Raw genomic sequence first — 13,045 nt, forward strand, 5'->3', positions numbered from 1 at the left:
GTTATTCATTCAAGTTGAAATTTCTTGGGCTCAACCATCTTAGGGGATGCTATTATCCTGCACAATTTGGAGGATTTTGGATATTGCATGATGCATGTTGTTGAGGGTTGATGGTTGTTGCTGAGGTGGTGTGCTGTTTCTGGCATCTGCTTCTTCTTAGTTTGGACAACTTGTTGCGAGGAACAACTCCTCTTGTTTTTGATCTTGGGATCTTGCTGAATATGGAGATCTGTAGAGCTGCATGTCTGCAAGTTGTTCAAATTATCACAGCTGGAGTGTGTTGTGAATCTGTACTGATAAACAAACAAACACAGATGGCTCAAGAGGTGTAATTTCAAGTTGGTAGGAGTTGTTGAGAGGTGTTCCTAATGAATGCTTTTGAATTATTGTAACTGTTGTAATCTTGGAAGAGGCTGGATTATTGTTCCTGCTGTAGTTTGTAACCTGTACAGAAGCAAAAAAAAAGTCTGGAAACAATTCTATAACCCCAAAACAAAGAAGCACTTCCCAAGTGGCTCCTCTTGTTGTTACTGATATAGAAAAATTCCAGAATGTGTAATGTGGTGTATCTGCACAGACCAGCAAACAAAAACAAGAACTTGAATGTGTCCCATGTATGATGTAAGGAAACCAGCCTGGGCTTCCAATCAAGATTCCTATACTTGTTAAGCCAAGAAAGAAGAGAAGACAGAATAGAAACTACTCTACTCCTTACCTCTAAAGTTAGACTATTTATTCTAAGAAAATAATAAAGATAGTAATAAGGAAGGGAGATTTTCCCTTGTACAGTAGTTCTAACTGTGATATCTTCAAGGTATTTATAGCTATGCATAGACAAAACCATGTTGAAGTTTGAGTTAGAACCAAAATGGAAGGAGTTAGGGAGGTTTCTTGATTCTCCTGAGTTTCTTTCTTCTAAAAGAAGGCATTTCCAACTTGTCCATCTCAAGGTATACCTTGGCTTGTTTGGGGAGATCATGCATAGTGAAATAGAGTTCAGGAGATTTGCATTTGTGGATGTGTTTAGATAAGACATCAGTTGTGTAGTTTGCTTCTCTAAGGATGTGTTCACACCTAAAAATTTGGAATTAGTTGATGATGTTGTTTAAACTGTCCAGCAGCTCCTTGATTGACCAAGGGGGTTTTGCTTCTTGTTGTAACCACCTGATTAAGAGTTGAGAATCTACCTCTAACTCTACCTGTAAATAACCAAGCTGAATACACCAAGATAGACCAAAGATAGCAGCCCTGATTTCTGCTTGGTTGTTAGTTCCTTCCCCCAATGGAACTGCATAGGCAAAGATAAGGTCACTATGATTATTTCTAAATATTCCTCCTCCACCAATGTTGCCTGGGTTGTTAAGGGCACTACCATCTGTATTTAGCTTTACCATGTGATCACCTGGTTTGATCCAGCATACAGGGGTAATTTTGGTGTCATGGTAGCATTGTTCCACTGAAATGACTAGGTCCTTCCAGTTATTTGGCCACTCAATATAAGGAAAAGCTGTGATGAGCAGGTTAGAGATGTCTTTGTAGACAGAAAATTTAACTCTTGAAAGGTTAGATTTCTTCCCTCCATATTTGGAAGCACATCTATTCTTCCATAAGTTCCAACAAATGAAGACAGGGACTGCTTGTAACAAGAGCTTATGGGCTTCATTCTTGTATTTAGATGTCCACCATCTCATAAGCATATTTCTAAGAGGTGTGTAATCCTTGTTTATGCCCAAAGAATCAGCAAACACCCTCCAAGTATTCTTGGCAAAGGCTCCCGCAACAAAGGTGTGATCAATGGTGTCTTGGCCAGGTCTATCACAACAATGGCATTAAGAGGGGGCTTTGCCAAAGCTGGTTATTTTCTCATTGGTAGGTAATTTCCTTCTAAGAGCTCTCCAAACAAAAAAGGAGCATTTGAAAGGTATTAGTTGGTGCCAAGTACATGCATTCAGCCTAGTATTTGTCCTCTTGTCTCTGATGAGCTCCTAGGCAGAAGAACAACTGAACTCCCTATTTGTATTAGGAATCCAGCAAGGATGGTCCTGTTTGAGAGGATGGTAGCTGAATTGAGTTGCTAAAATGTTAGGAACAAACTGAGGAGGGGCTTTTTGGATAATGAGATCAATATTCCATTGGCCATTAGTTAGAAAAGCTAAAACTTGGGTGTGGTTAAACCTACAGCTGTTAGCAGAAAAGTGAGCTAAAGGGCCAACACCTAGCCAGTTGTCTCACCAAAAAAGGCAAGAGCCAGACTTACTTTGCCACTGAATGTGAGGCTCAATGTTGTGTTTGTTGTTCATGAGGTGCTTCCAAATTAAGGACTGACCAGTGTCCCATTTTTTTGTAATAATATTGGTCCTCTGACAGTATTTGGATTTAAGGAATTCTCCACACAAGGTGTTCTTGGTTCTAAGGGTCCACCACTGCTTGTATTGAAAATATTTAGCCACATCAGTGATTTGTCTAAACCCTATGCCTCCTTCATCATAAGCATAGCTAAGGTTCTTCCATGAGGACCAGTGGTACTTCCTCTTGTCATTTTTCCATCCCCAGAAGAAGTTAGCAGTGATGCTTTGAATCTGCTTGATGATGGTTGAGGGAGGGATGATGGCTGAAAGCAAATGTATTGGCATGGCTTGAATAACATGTTTCACAAGAATAGCTCTATCCCCATAGCTCAGGATTTTAGCATGCCAACCAGTGATCCTGCTTACAACTTTTGCAATAAGATCAGAGTAGTAAATAACTCTTTGCCTGCCAATATAAATAGGACATCCCAAGTATGTTATAGGACTACTCTTTTGGTTGAAACCAGTGATTCTCTTGATTCTCAGTACAATAGACTTGAAAGCATTGGAGGGAACCATAAAATGACTTTTTTTCTTGTTGATCAATTGTCCAGAAACTCTTTCATAGGTAGCTAATATTTCCATAATGAGAGCTAAGGTATGCCTTCTTCCAGAAGTAAAGATGATGAAGATTATTCAGTAGTCTGGATAGCACTTAAGCACCTAGGACAAATAAAGCAGAGGAGAGAGGATCACCTTGTTTTGAGACCGCTTGTGGAGTGAAAGAAACCATGTCTTGAACCATTGACTATAACAGAGTACCAGTTATCAACCATGATTCTCCAAACCATGTCAATGAAAGTTTCTTTAAACCCCATTATTCTCATCACAAGACAAGTGTAAGTCCAAGAGACCCGATCATAAGCCTTGGTCATGTCAAGTTTGATCACAATATTGCCTCCAACATTTGGTTTTTTAATCTGGTGGATTATTTCCTGGGAAAGCATGATATTTTTAGAGATGTTTCTATTCTTGACAAAGCCAGATTGGTTCAAGGAAATAAGGTTAGGGAGAATAGGAGCAAGTCTTAGGTAAAGGAGTTTGGAAATGATTTTGTTAGTGAAGTTGCTAAGGCTTATGGGTCTGAACTCAGAGATTTTTGTAGGATGGTTTACTTTTGGGAGTAAAACCGAACAAGTATAGGTGAATTATTTAGGCATAGTTTGTCCACAAAAGAAGGATGTGATCACTCTAAGGAGGTTCTCTTTAATGATGTCCCAGCACACCTGAAAGAAGGTTCTATTCATCCCATCAGGGCCAGCAGCAGAGTGAGGATTCATAGTAAAAACAATAGTTTTCACTTCTTCCATAGTAGGCATGGCTTGTAAATCTTCATTGTCTTTGTCAGTCACTATTGTAGGGATGTAATGGAGTGTCTGCTGTTGGATGTGCTCCTCATTTTCAGTAAAAATTTGTTGGAAATATTCACAAGCAGCATCAACTATATCTTCATCATCTTGTACCCAAGAGCCTTCTTCATTTTGGATCTTGTGGATGTAAAGCTTTCTTCTCCTGCCTCTGATAAGAGCATGAAAATAGCTAGAGTTCCTGTCACGTTCTTTGAACTAGTGAAGTTGAGACTTTTGTCTGAGAATAGAATCCTCCATCTTTATGTATCTAATGTACTCAACATTGATAGCATGTAGTTGAGACCTATTTTCATTGGAGTTTAGACTGATCAGATTCTCTTCAGCTTGTCTAGCCTTCTCCTCATATTCTTTGACTTTAGCATAGATATCTCCAAACTGATTTTTGGACCAGCAGCTAAGAGTAGCAGTAAGTCTCTTTATTTTCTGATGAAAACTCCACATTGGATTTCCTTCAGAAGGTCTGCTCTAGCAATTCTTGACAGTATCCATGAAAGAAGGTTGCTCAGGCCAGCAGTTCAGGAATTTGAAATATTTGATAGGGTTGTGTTGTTGGTCAATCATTTCCAAGAGCAAGAGGCAGTGATCAGAACCCACAGAAGGAAGATGAGTGTTGCTGGTATGGGGCATGGTCTCTAGCCAGTTATCATTAACCATCCCTCTATCAAGTCTCTTCCAAATTCTAAAGTTGATACCCCTCAGGTTGGACCAGGTGTATTTCTGACCTGAGAAACCAAGGTCTTGAAGACCTGAGGCCTCAATAATGCTAATGAACTCAAAACTCTTTCTCATATTATAGGGGACACCCCCTAGTTTTTCTTCACGGTTTACAATAACATTAAAGTCTCCTATAGTGCACCATAGATTGGATGTAGTAGACTGCTGTAGAAGGCTATCCCATAAAGGTCTTCTGAGATAATCTTTACATTTAGCATAGACAAAGGTAGTGATGAATTGATTTGGGATCATGACATGATTGTGCTCACAAGTGATTAGTTGCTCATCATTCTCCAAAATCTTGTAATTCACATCTTTAGTCCAGAAAATCCAAATCTTACCATTGGGATTGTGGATGGCATGGTCCATATTGAGCTGGTTTCTGAAGTATTGTAACTGAGAGTTATCAGAAAAAGGTTCCATTAGAGCTATAAGAGAAATTTGATGGATAATTTTGAGAAGTTTTATTCTATCCATGGCTCCTTGGATATTAATACCCCTTACATTCCAGCTAAGGGTACTAATCATTGAGAAGTTTTTGAAGTATGGGACTTGGTACTTGATCTACCTGTGGGGGCAATTTTTGTAAAAATTTTTGCCTTGTTGCTAAATCTGGTCCTATGTATCCCTATAGGAGATAGACCCTGTGAACTATCCACCTGTTGGATGTCTTCCTCATATATATTCTCAGAAGAGGGGTTGATGGTTTTGATTAAATGCTTACTTATAATATCATCTTCCTCCTGATCATGCAAGGGCTGATAATTCTTATCTTCTTCATTTTCTGACTCACGCACAGCATACTCATCAGTAGGGTCCTGTATGTTGGTGTTGAAGGTGAAGTGATCTGTAGCTACCTTTGGAGTTTGAAAAGGAGTGATATCTATACCCACCTAGTCATCATTAAGTACAAATTGTTGACATCCCTATTCACTTTGCTGCATTGCAACACTGTCAGTTAAACGAGTTTGACATTTCTCAGAAAGGTTTGTTTTCTTTTTGATGGCCTCTCTCCTTTTCTTGCTTAACTTATTCTTTTTAGCATTAGAGCCTTTTCCACTAGTGGTTGCAATGGATCCCAAATCCTTGGCCATAGAGCCTAAGATGTTTTGCATGGTAGAGTCATCAGTAGGGGGATCTCTTCTGATGGATTCAGGATTTGGTATATCATTTTGAGCCTTCTGTGCAGGGGTAGCCGGGGCTGTAAGGTCACTCCTAAGGTCAGTGATATTCTCATGCAAAACATGAGACAAAATCCCCCCCCCCCTTTGGGTTCCCCATCCTGTAGATTAGTGGGGTTCTCTATTACTCCTCCAACCATTCCTCTATCAACTACACAGCCAACAGTAGCAGAAATATGATGTGGGGATGTAAGGGGTATGGGGAGTAGTAAGTCAATACCTGTATTCCTTGTTACATTGCTCCCTTTTTTAATACCTTGTTATTGAATTATGGTGTTTTCTTGTATTTTTGCTGAATTCTTCAAAGTGGAATTCCTTTGGTTACTTGGTTCTCCTGCCTCTTGGTTATTAGTTTGATCTTTGGTAACAATATCAACATAATTATTGGAAGTATAAATAGGAGTAGAGGGCTTACCTGGACCTGTGATATTTTGCTGAGGTTTATCAACTCCTCTGTTCTGCTGTGGTTGACTAGAGCTGATCACATTTGTTTGTTTGGGCTTGTTTTATCCCTTAGACTGTTTTTCCTCTGAACTTGCTACAATAGTTCTTTTGCATTATCAAGTGTTTGTTGTGGCTGAGCAGGAGTATCCTTTACAGATGTATTGATGTGTGTGTCATCATGATCCTTGGTTATCATGCCCTCCTTATTTTTGTTCATTTTTGTTGTTTCCTCTTCTTTTCTTTTTTTTGTTCTTCATCCCTTCTTTGAATATTACAAGCATGTATCAAATGACCCTGATGTTTGCAATACATGTAGTAATTAGGTACATTTTCATATAAAATAGCTTGCCACCTCCCTAGAATTTTATCAGTTTTGTCATATCCCAGCCAAACATGGGGAGGCCTTTTATTGGTCAGGTTCACTTGAAGTCTCACCTTGCTATGATTCCCCTTATTTTTTGTATGGAAGCAGTATCTAGATAAAGTACCTTCCCTACAGAGGCTAGCAGGGCAGTGGTGAACTCTATGTTATAACAATGCCAAGGTAGTTCTGGTAAGGCTACCCAGATTGGCACTATTGGGGTTTCTTCATCAGGTTTAAAAGTAGGTGTCCATGTCTGAATCCTCATGAGTTGGCCCTCTATGGTCATTCTTTGTTTGGTCCAGACAGTATTATAATCTAACTCATTGTCCAAGTCAATGTAGACATGTCTAGCATTGAAATAAGCAATTTTGACACCTTCTAAGAGATGAGTTTGAATGATAAAGCTCCTTTTTATCAACTCTATATTTGGCATGGTGTGGGTAAATTTGCCAACCAAGGTGTATTTACATCTTTGAGCTAGTTTGTCCATGAAGTCTTCTTTTTCAAAAAACACAGCAGGCAGGCCCTGTTTGGTTATGTATTCAGGGGTGGCTAATTCAATAGGAGCCTCATTCTTTGCTTGATTATTTCTGAGTTTGGCAGGAAAGGTCTGAACTACAGTGTAAGGGGCAGGCTGAGGGACCTGGTCCTTTAAGTTGGGAAAAATATTTTTTGGGGGGTTTTGGTTAGTGGTATTTGGTTGAGGTTGGGTATTGACTGATTTAGTTCCAACATATCTAGGACCAACATTAGCAGATCTGTTGGGCACCTTAGGTTGAATAGTCTGAACCTGGATGTCAAAATTACTAGACACCTTAGAGAAGCTATTGTGGGTGGTGGTAGGCTGTTGAGTGTGTAGCTGGTTGCTAGGTTGAGTAATAGAATTGTTAGGCATTTTGGTAGGAATTTCAGGGCTGCTTTTAGAATTGATTTTGGTATGATCAGTGCCCTGCAAGGAGTTACCTATAGCATTACCAGGGATTACATTTGCATGAGGTTGCAAATGAACTCCACTGGATTTCAAATTGGCAGTCTTAGAGTATATCAAGTTGGAAGGATTGGTCTTACCTTGGAGGTCTGCAACATTAGCACTGTTACATTGTTGTGAAGTTCCTGTGGCATGTTTATCATTTTTAGAAAAAGGATGTATCGACTTTGCATTATCAATTGTGTGCATATCATCCTTTAGCTGATTGAATTGATCATATTGTTGATATTGGTCTTGAACCAATGTGTGTTCTTCAGCTTGATTACCAGTGAAAATGTGCATATCACCTTGACGAGTGTCTCGACGACTTTTTGAATTTGTTGTTGATGATTTAAGACACCTTTTGCGGCTGGGAAGTTGCGCATTACCCTTAGAGACATTTTGGATTTGATCTTGTGACAAATGGTTCGCCAGAGCTCCGACGCCGGCACTCTGACAGTGACCCTGTTGATTTGGCAAATTCAAGCTAATTTGAGAGGATTTGATTCCTTCTTTAGTGTTTGTGAGTTGCTGAAACTTGTTTTCATTAGGATGTAGTCCAATAACTTAAACATTATCCAAATTCGAAACTTGAACATTTTTTGCAAAAAACTCGACTGTGGCACCTCCAGTAGCACTAAATTTGAAATTCGAATTGCTGGGCATATATTTGAGAGAGTTCACCGGTTAGGGTGTATTTGTATCATTGAAACTCCCCGTTTTGCATTGGTTTCCACCTGAAAATGTCGCCTAAGCTCCGGCAACCTCGTTGTTACCATCATCCCCAACGATTTCACCGTCCATTTGGGTTGAAATTATGGTGGTAGGAGCGCCATGAGGTGGGGAACAAACCCCAGGGGGTCCACCGTCTCGAATGTATCTGGAGCCCCTTTGAATATGAAGGCGCAACTCCGGCGACTCTGCGATGTTTCTCTCAGGAGTCGCCTGATTAGTGCTCTCAAATGGTGCGGTGGTTTGATCTAATTTTTGGACTGTATGTAGTCCAAATGATAAGGAATCATCTACCATAGCTCTTAATACTCGAATCAAACCATGTTTCTAAAAATTGATGATCTTGTGTGCAATTCTCAGCTCCTCTTCAGAGACAGTGATTGCATCAGTATTTTGTTGACCGATCGATTGTAGTTGAGTCAAACCAGCTTCACTTGAAATTGCTACTGTGTTTTCAGTGTTATTTTGCAGATTCAAAGTGTCATTAGCTGGATTAAGGGGTGATGTTTGATGATCTATATTTGGTGGCCAAGGGAGCTTCACCGGCGATGGTGAAGCCATTCAGACTGGCTGGAGATGATGAACAGTATGAGAGAGAGAGAGGAGATGACCGTTGGAGTTTTCCAAGAGAAGTCTAGGGTTTTCAATGCAAAGGCATTCAAGTCATCATTCTTCCTTAAGTTTTCTTTTGGGTTTAATTTGCTTGTGGTTTGGATTGTATGTGATGGGTTAGGCTTGAATCCTAATTTATTATCTCATTGTCCCGGTATGAGCCTTAGGCTAGTGTGCGTTTTTGGGATTTCCCATCTAGTTGGTAAGATTGTGGATTATTCCTTAGTTTGGCTTTGATGAACCGATTTTAGGTGACATGTTCGATGTTTATGATGATTAGCAGATTGGTGCCTTAGACTTGAGATTTAGTTTGATACTTAGTTGATATAATCGTTGTTGGCCAGAATTTATGAGTTTTAATGTCCTTTGCTATTGTATCACCCTTCTTGAAGCCTTGATGTAGTGATTTCCACCCGGTTAGGCTTGTGTTCTTCTGTCGGATCCCACTTCTGGATTAAGAGTTAGAATTCCCTGTGCTTTCTTGTTGCCATTTCGCGGGGCTAGCTGTGGCTGTATTCTTGGGGTTTTATTCCTAGTTGGATCTGGAGGTTTTGATTGACTAGCTGAGCACCATTTCCTCACTTTCCTCCTCCTTGATACCCAATTAGGGTTTTGTTCCCTTTGGGCCTTGTTGTTGAGTTAGATGAGTAGATTTGAGCCATAGGCATTGGTTAGAGATCGGTTGCATGTTCTAGTCCTATTTCTATGTTGTAGAGGGTAAGGTGTGTGTGGAGTCATTATTGTATGTGATTGTGCATGTCATTTAGGTGATGGTGATGGCATGCATTGCGTAGGATCATTGTTTCTCACAGATGTAGTCGACCCCGATGCATGCATTAGTTCTTGGCATTGATTTGAGAAAGTTAGGTTATAATCCAAACTAGTTTATACTGATTTTTTTGAAATGGGGGTCGTACTACCTCTATTACTACTATTTTCAGTAGACTAGAGGTATCGAGGATGCGTTCATTTTATGATATTGATTCGAGGCATCGAGGATGCGCTCATTTTACTAATTTTCCAACTTGGGGAAGAAACCCCAAAAGCCATATTTGTGATGCAGTTTAAAATGAGAATTTTTGAAAAACCTTTGTCAAAAATTAGTTTACCCACTATAAAAGGACCTTAAATCCCAAAAATCAATGAAAACCAAGAGCTCACCCAAGTCTCCAAAATCAAAGATTACTAATTTTTCAAATCAAAAAATTACTCATTTTCTAACTTGGGGAAGAAACCCCAAAACCCATATTTTTGACGCAGTTTAAAATGAGAAATTTTGAAAAACCTTTGTCAAAAATTAGTTTGCCCACATTACAAGGACCTTAAATCCCAAAAATCAATAAAAACCCATTCCAAATCAACCTTCAAATCAATGGTTTTTGATTCCTCTACTTTGGGGTTTAAAATACTTTGTGAATAGAAATCACGAAATATAAAAGGGATATTCTTGAAAATGGATAAAATAAGTTAGAAATACACACCCAATAATTATTGAAGAAAAACACATCAAAAATCACGTCAAATGGACCTTCCTAGCTCACAAAATGTTAAAAATACGAAATGGGTACGGATAGATTTTTAACTCAGTATTTTCGTTGCTAAAACCCATGTTTTGTTGCTAAAAGTCTATTTTGTTGTCGCTATATGTATGCATCAACAACCTTCAAAATATCTTTTAGACCTTCAAAACTCATCTGGAACCCTATAAACACCAACCAATAGTGCAAAGTGATTGTAAAACATGTTTTGGCATCAATGGAATTATCGGAATTTCGATTCGGGGTCTCCTTGATCCGAAACCCATTTAGTAGCAACTAAACTAATTTAAGGCTCAAAAATATCAAAACAAACTCGGGACATCTGAAAAATCAGTTAAGACCTCACCTAGGCCTAAAATCATCTCCCATATCTAATAGAATTGTCAAAAATCTATTCCGACCATCCAAACTCCAAATGTTGACCAAAGTCAACTCAAAGTCTAAAATCACAATAGATTTTAACTTAGGACCTCAATTCCACGATACAACTCCAAATATGAAACCGACAACTCTTCTAGACCAATTTTCCCATTCTAGAGCTGATAGAACTTGCGCAATTTCATTTCAAGCCTAGTTAATATGGTTGGTATAAAAAACCTCTTTAAAACAACTTAAGCCATTCAAAACTTAGAACTTTAAAAAATCACAAGTTTTCATAAAATTTCCAAAGCTAACTTCGCAAACTGATAAGAAATGACTCGGGATAACTATCAAAAGGGGTAAAATAATAATTTATTTCAAAAATTTTCAAAAATGACTTTTCGGGTCATTACATCAACAGATTAACCATCTATAATCAATGCACATCCTTATAGACCCTTCTTTCTTCTTCATGAATAGAATTGGTGCACCCCAAGGTGACATACTAGGGAGAATAAACCCCTTACCCAAAGATTCTTGTAATTGATCCTTGAACTCCTTTAACTCTGATGGAGCCATGTGATATTGAGAAATAAAAATGGGTTTAGTGCCCAGCTCCAAGTCAATAGCAAAGTCAATGTCCCGATTGGAGAAACTCCAGGAAAATCAGTAGGGAACACATCAACAAACTCCTTAACAATAGGAATGGACTCCATATGAGGTGACTCAACGCTATTATATTGGATAAAAGCCAAATAAAATATGCATCCCCTATCAATCTACCTTTGGGAACACATATAGGAGATGACCGTTCTAGGATAAGAACCACTAGTCCCCTTCCACTCGATCATCGGTACACCAGGTATCGCTAAGGTAATAGCCTTAGCATAACAATCAAGAATAACACAATAAGGAGAAAGTCAATCCATACCCAATATCACATCAAAGTATACCATCCCTAGAATAATCATGTCTACCCAAGTATCATATCCAACGAATGAAACAAGAAAAGATCGATACACTCGATCCACCAAGGGCTAACCCACGGGTGTAGAAACATGAATTGGCACATGCATGCGGTCACAAGTCAAATAGAATCTAGACGCAAAATAAGTGAACACATTGGAGAATATATATCTATGACCAAATAACACAGATGCAAGTCGATGGAAAACTGTACCAATACCTGTAATAACTAAGCCTCAACCTTCGGTTTCCCCAAAAAATCATAGAGCTGAGCTCCTCTACCACCACCAGTCTGTAACGCACCTCTACTTCCTTGTGGAACGAAAACACAACTATCAGAAGCTCTACCATCTCTACTTAGATAACCTCTACCTCAACCTCTAACCAAAGGCACCAAATCTCTCTAGAGTAGATGAATAAGTATGTTGGGGCCTAAATGAGTTTTCAACAGGCACTATCGCATCAAGTGAATTGGATATACGTAGCTATAACAAGATCTCGGATAGAAGGACTACAGCGAAGAACCCGACGGAATACCGTAGCCATCTCGGCCTAAACTATTGGATCCTTGAGCTACCTGTTCACCCTTGGTCACTGGCATGGAATCATGAATTAGCCTCTAACGCTAAAATAAACTACCACCCCTTTGCAAACCTCTATATCTAGATGAGGTGCCAAAAAACTTACCACTAGAACGGGCCCTCTTAGGGTCCCCAAATTTATCTGTGACTATCAACTCCGCCTCCTTTGCAGTGCTCACTATGGACTGGAAGGAAGCCCCCTCATGAGCTAATCTGAACTTATATGATCGAATCAAGAAATCCAATCTACTCGTAAACTTGTAGACTCTCTCCGCCTCATTTGTAATCAACACCATGGTATGTCTAGACAATTAGCATAATCGTGCCTCATACTCAGCAACAAACATATAACTCTGAATCAAACCCTTAAACCTCAACCTACTCTGCTCAAGAACACTTCATAGAATAAAAAAATCTTTAAAATAACTAGAAAAAGTACCCCACTCTACTGGAGGGGATCATATTGGTCTAGAGCTCATAAATTTCCTCTACCACTCCTTGGCTGACCTACGGAGCAAAAGTGCGACAAAATGAACACCTCGAGCATCAATATTGCACACTGCAAACATATCATTGTGTAATGTCAAGAACTCATAAACATCCTCACTGTCATGATCCAAAAATTGAGGTCATAATGGCACATATACCAAATGCCATCTCGATGTATAAGCCCAAAAATAAAACCATAAAAGACACAAAATAAGAAGTCGTGCCACAATTAAACACAATAAATGGACAATAATAAAATTATCCCAAAGTCTGGTGTCATAAGTATAAATAGCATCTAATATAAGGTTCGAGTCTGAAGATGCAACATAAGTCTCTGAATGATACAAAAGACTGAGAAATAAAGATAAACTAGTGGTGA

The sequence above is a fragment of the Solanum dulcamara genome, chromosome 5, assembly GCF_947179165.1.
Source record: "Solanum dulcamara chromosome 5, daSolDulc1.2, whole genome shotgun sequence".
In the NCBI taxonomy this organism is placed as follows: Eukaryota; Viridiplantae; Streptophyta; class Magnoliopsida; order Solanales; family Solanaceae; genus Solanum; species Solanum dulcamara.